This window comes from Aquarana catesbeiana, linkage group LG09 (genome assembly GCF_042186555.1).
Source record: "Aquarana catesbeiana isolate 2022-GZ linkage group LG09, ASM4218655v1, whole genome shotgun sequence".
NCBI lineage: Eukaryota > Metazoa > Chordata > Amphibia > Anura > Ranidae > Aquarana > Aquarana catesbeiana.
The window spans coordinates 230,654,484-230,660,483 of record NC_133332.1 but is presented as its reverse complement, the minus strand read 5'-3'; the positions used below and the strand labels follow the sequence as shown (position 1 = coordinate 230,660,483).

General features: G+C 41.1%; 1 protein-coding gene across 1 annotated transcript in view; it reads left to right on the top strand.

Moving 5' to 3' along the window:
- The first annotated feature begins 999 nt into the window (after positions 1-999).
- Positions 1,000-6,000, top strand: part of LOC141108365 (histo-blood group ABO system transferase-like) — a 150,440-nt gene continuing 145,439 nt past the window's right edge. The window contains exon 1 of the mRNA XM_073599924.1: positions 1,000-1,176. The gene's annotated coding sequence lies outside the window, so the exon portion shown is untranslated. The remainder of the gene's footprint in view (positions 1,177-6,000) is intronic.

Below are 6,000 nucleotides of genomic sequence, written 5' to 3'. Positions count from 1 at the left end.
TGCTGTTTGTTTCCCCTTTCTTCTGACACTTCTCAATGGGAAGGCCTGCACTCATCATAGGCACCTGGTGATTTCTCTGTTCTATGTAGGGGAGCTGCAATGTCTGAGAATGGCGCCGCACCGATTCCCAAAAGTAGTTTCTGCCCTACTTTTGGCAAATTCGGGGGCGATTTCAATAGACATTTGTGCATTAACTTGCATAGATGTCCCTCAAATCACCCCCAAAGTCAGACTGAAATAATAATTTGAAATCTGCGAGTTCAGCTGAACTCGCATGATTTCAAACCCACATTCAGTGTGAACCTAGGCTAAAGGAGTTTTACATGCACGCTTTAAATATCGCTCTAAAGACTCACATTGGACTGTCTTATGTTTTTCTGCCACTTTATTTTATGCATGATGGCACTAATATCATGAATTGTTATTTCAATTATTATTTATAGAATTATGTGTTAAAGCGGGATTCCGGCCAGCTAAAAAAATTTTTTCCCAGTTTTCTGGGAACACACACAGTTCCCAGAAGGCAACGGGGCCGCTCAGCTAGGAGCAGAAGACGCCGCGGAAGAGGAACAGGCAGATTAGGAAGACTGCCTAGCAACAAGGGTTCAGGTAAGTTTAAATTTTTTTTTTCTCAAATGTTTTTTTTTCTAATTTTTTTTAGGATTTTTGGTGCAATTTTTTTTTTCAGGGTGGCCCTCCGCTTTAAGAATTTGAATACTTACTCACTAAATGCACTGTTTAGTGAAACTTGCCCTTCTGTGACATCTACCAGCATAGGAGACGGGCTTGCCCCAATTGGTGATATTGTAATTAATAGGTCATAAAGGAGCCCTGTGTGCCCCAACTTCAGTGAAGACTATTTCTCAGATTCCTATTTGAATGTGTATATACTCTATACCCTATCTCAGGAGGAGTTCTGGGTCTGCTGTTGGTTGATATTAATCTAGCCTAACTGTGTGTGCAATGACCAACTGATTCGCTCCTCTCCTCATGTGTAGGCTCTCCTTCAAGCTACACAGGTAACACAGCATGGTACATGAGTATTGTTGAATAAGATAAGTCTTTATATTTTTAAACAATATATTTCATATGTAATTTAATTTTTAAAATTGCTTTCAGGTATGAAAACAAAACCATTAGATGGAGATTTGAGGCTTTGCTTCGCTGTAGCCAAGAGTAAGTAATTTGTTTAATTACTAGAGGAACCTAAATGAGGTCTGTACTGAGAACATGTGTGGGCTACCACTGCTGATTCATGAACTTCCTGTACACTAGTAGCTCCTAAACTTGAGTTTAAGAGCTTTTGGCGTTTGTTTTACCAAAGCTCCTAAACTCAACTCCATAAAAGCCTATGTGACCATGTCACATGGAAGGGAGGGGGAGAGAAGTACTGTCAAAACCCCCAAAAAGTGTCACTTGGAGAAAGGGGGGGGGGAGACCTTAAAGCAAAACTTCCCCCTTTGGGTGGAGAATAGAAATAGAAGACAGAATATAAGGTTACGATCAGTCCCAGAAAAAGAGGGAGAAGATTTGAGGAAAATGTGCTCAATAGTGCTAGGCCCCCTTATAGATAAAAAGGACGAAGAACCCCTAAGAATAGAAAGAATACATCGAGTCGGACACCGGCGAAACCCAGAAGAGAGACCACGGGACATTATTATTAGGTTTAGATTCTATGAAGACAAGCTGGAGATTTGGTGAAAACTAAGGGGAAAACCACCCTTGATATATGAAGGAGCGGAGTTACAGGTGTACGCTGACCTGTCTCAAGAAACCCTGACAAGAAGAAGACATCTCAAACCCCTCTTAGAAAAAATGAGACAACAAAATATTAGATATAGTTGGGGGTTCCCAGCCTGCCTGATAGGATACAGGGAGGGGAGATCAGTGAAACTGCGCTTCCCCGAAGACCTGGAAGGGTTCTGTAGAAAACTGGACTTACAGATACCAGATATACCAGGCTGGATGGGGGGGGACAGGGAGGAAGGAAAAAAGGGGGAAAAAGGAAAAAAAGGAGGGGGGGAAAGGGAGGAAGAAAGAAAAAAAATAAAAAATAAAAAGGGAAGCTTTCTGATTAGGGGAGAGGGAAGGAGGAATATTAAAATATAGGACACGCAGATTACGTGAAATAGAGGATGACGGGTCAACACCCCTTCAAATTTTCAATCTAAGGAAGGGGTGAGAGGATACACTAGATCCCATACCTGGGACAAACGGGTTTGTTGGACGCCTTGATTTTCGGGACGCCGAATAAACTAGGGGCCCATATGGGGCCAGGTGGGGAGAGGAGGGGGAGGGTAGATGGGTGGGGGTGGAGGGAGGAGGGGGAATGGGGAGGAGGGAGGGTACATTGTGCAAATGCCGTGATAGAAACAGGGATAACTCGAGATAGGCTAGAGGTACAAAAGGTAGCAAGACTAGAAAAATGACAACATTTAAATTCTTATCCTATAATGTAAAAGGGTTAAACTCAAACTTGAAAAGACACAAAATCTTGAAGGAACTACAAACCTATGGGGCAGAGGTGGTGTCCATACAGGAGACCCATTTAACATATGAGTCAAATATTAGATTAAGGTCGAGAGAATTCCCGAATTGGTATTACGGAGATGCAATATCAAAAAGAGCGAGGGGAGTGGCGATAGGGTTGGCAAAAGGGGTACATTTTAAATTAGGAGGTATGATGCAGGACCCAGAGGGAAGATTCCTATTCATCAAAGGAATATTTGGGGAAATAGAATGCACCCTAGCCAATATATATGCCCCAAATAAAAACCCAACAAAATTTCTGAAGGACACATTGGAGAAATTAATGGACTTTAGGAACGGGGAACTAATAGTAATGGGTGACCTTAATATGTGCTTAGACCCAGAGATCGATAGTACGTCCGGGGCACAGGGGACGAATAACAGTCAGACGAGGAAGATAAAGCAGGAACTGCATAAAAATCAATTGGTAGATATATGGAGGGTTTTGAATGGTAAAACACGAGACTACTCGTTCTACTCCCCTGTGCACCGGACGTACTCTAGGATCGACTATATTTTAGTAGACCATAGACTTTTAGACAGAATAGTAGGTTCAAAAATAGGAATTATTACAATATCAGACCATGCCCCTATTGAGATGGAGATGCAGATATCCAAGGCTCAAGGAAGGCAGTCACTATGGAGAATAAATGAAGATTTATTACAAAACGAAGATATCTTCAAAAAGGTAGAGAGAGAGCTAAAATATTACTTTGCAACAAATGAAACTAGAGATATATCGGGGTCGGTGATATGGGAAGCACATAAAGCTTACATAAGGGGAATAATAATACAAGAGGGAGCAAGGAGAAAGAAGGAAAGGAAAAATAAAATGGATAGAAAAATATGAAAACCCCCTATCGGGGCTTTTAAGCAGCCAATAAAGTGCAATATAAGTGGTTGAAAAAGTTGAATTTTATTGGTACAAAAAATATAAATAACATATTAAAAAGAAAATTCACTAGAATGAATACTGACTGTTAGAGTCAGGACATGAACTGAATATGGCGTACAAGTGCAACGGACAAAAGCCAACAATAAAAACCAATGCAAGACACAATGTATACGGGGGCAGCCAAAATTCCCCCAATAATGAATCCTTGAGGTTGGATGACAGTAAATGCCTATAAATAAGGACAGTATGCAATACAGTATATGTGGAACAACGAAGATTGTATGTAAAAATTCTGACGCGTTTCGACCCTTCCCGGGTCTTCTTCAGAGGATAGTTGTCCACTAAAAAAAAAGGTAGCATATATCAAACATAACATTGGATTTCCACAGTACCAAAACCACACATGCATACCCTGTAGTGTAACTGAATAAGTTGTATAGTTACCTATCGCAGGATTTGTGACGTTACAATGTCCTTTCTAACATTGCAAAAAGATTGGGGTGATGCAATTTCTCCTCCGCTCCCCTATCTCCCCCGTGTCGGACCAACTCCCCAGGGGGCGGGCGGTGGACTGAATGTATCTTACGAGAGATCATGTCTACCAGCCCCCCATACAGGAGGGGGAGGGAAAGGAAGGGGCGAGACAGGCAATCCAAGCCGCACCCAGATGAGTTCACATTAGTGCTAAAAATAAAAAAATAAAAAAATAAAAAATATAAAACGATTACCCTTCGTTTTATATTTTTTATTTTTTATTTTTTTATTTTTTTATTTTTAGCACTAACGTGAACTCATCTGGGTGCGGCTTGGATTGCCTGTCTCGCCCCTTCCTTTCCCTCCCCCTCTTGTATGGGGGGCTGGTAGACGTGATCTCTCGTAAGATACATTCAGTCCGCCGCCCGCCCCCTGGGGAGTTGGTCCGACAAGGGGGAGATAGGGGAGCGGAGGAGAAATTGCATCACCCCAAACTTTTTGCAATGTTAGAAAGGACATTGTAACGTCACAAATCCTGCGATAGGTAACTATACAACTTATTCAGTTACACTACAGGGTATGCATGTGTGGTTTTGGTACTGTGGAAATCCAATGTTATGTTTGATATATGCTACCTTTTTTTTTTTAGTGGACAACTATCCTCTGAAGAAGACCCGGGAAGGGTCGAAACGCGTCAGAATTTTTTTTTTGTCTTGCATTGGTTTTTATTGTTGGCTTTTGTCCGTTGCAATTGTACGCCATATTCAGTTCATGTCCTGACTCTAACAGTCAGTATTCATTCTAGTGAATTTTCTTTTTAATATGTTATTTATATTTTTTGTACCAATAAAATTCAACTTTTTCAACCACTTATATTGCACTTTATTGGCTGCTTAAAAGCCCCGATAGGGGGTTTTCATATGTTTCTATGCACTTTATGGGGTGTGCGGCCTATCCGTCTACACTCATGTGAGTGCTTTTTGCTGTTGGAAAAATAAAATGGGAAATCTTATAGAAGAAATTTTTAATTCAGAACAAGAACATAAAAAACACAGAGGACACCACCAAACAACATACCTAGCATTGGTAAATAAACGAGACAAACTAAAAATGTTGATGGAGCAAGAAACAAAGGAAAAATTCAACCAAATAGCTAAAGAAAGATATTTGTGGGGAAATAAGGCGGGAAAACATCTAGCTAGAATGCTTAGGAAAAAAAAAGCCCTAAACTTTATAGGAAAGATACAGGACAAACAGGGGAAGATGGTGTATGAAACTAAAGAGATTGGTGAAGTATTTAAAAACTACTACAGTGAGCTATATACGGGGGAGAGGAACGGAGGCCAGACAAGAGATGAAATTAAAAACAGGAAGATAAAAGAATTCTTAAAGTTAGCCAAATTAACCAAGGTTACAGAAAACTCTAGAGAGGCCCTGGAGAAACCAATAACAGAGGAGGAGATATATAGAGCAATATCGGACAGTGCACAGGGGAAAAGCCCAGGTCTGGATGGGTTCACCACATATTATTATAAGAAATTTAAAGATATACTAGTACCAAAAATGTGTAAGTATATGAATGGGCTGGGAAGCGAGTTGAACTAAGCATTGAGGCGCTTTTTGCCACAATTACCGTGATCCCAAAAGAGGCTAAAGATGGGACTCTATGCGCTAGCTACAGACCGATATCATTGCTTAATGTAGACACAAAAATATACTCAAAGGTATTAGCTACGAGGATGAAAGAATTAATGAATGGGGTGATCCATCCGGACCAAGTGGGCTTTATAGCAGGAAGGGAGGGAAGAGATAATGGGGTGAGAACCCTATTACTGCTCCAGAAGAGAAGGGAGGAAGGACTCCCAGGTCTGCTCCTGTCAAGTGATGCCGAAAAGGCATTTGACAGGGTAGACTGGGAGTTCCTGTTTCAAACCCTAGAAACAATAGGAGTAGGCCCAAAGATGATAGGATGGATTAAAACACTTTACAGAAAACCCAAGGCGGCCATTAAGATCAACGGAACCCTGTTATCACCCTTCGAGATGAAAAGGGGGACAAGACAGGGATGCCCCCTGTCCCCCCTTCTCTTCGTGTTGGCCCTA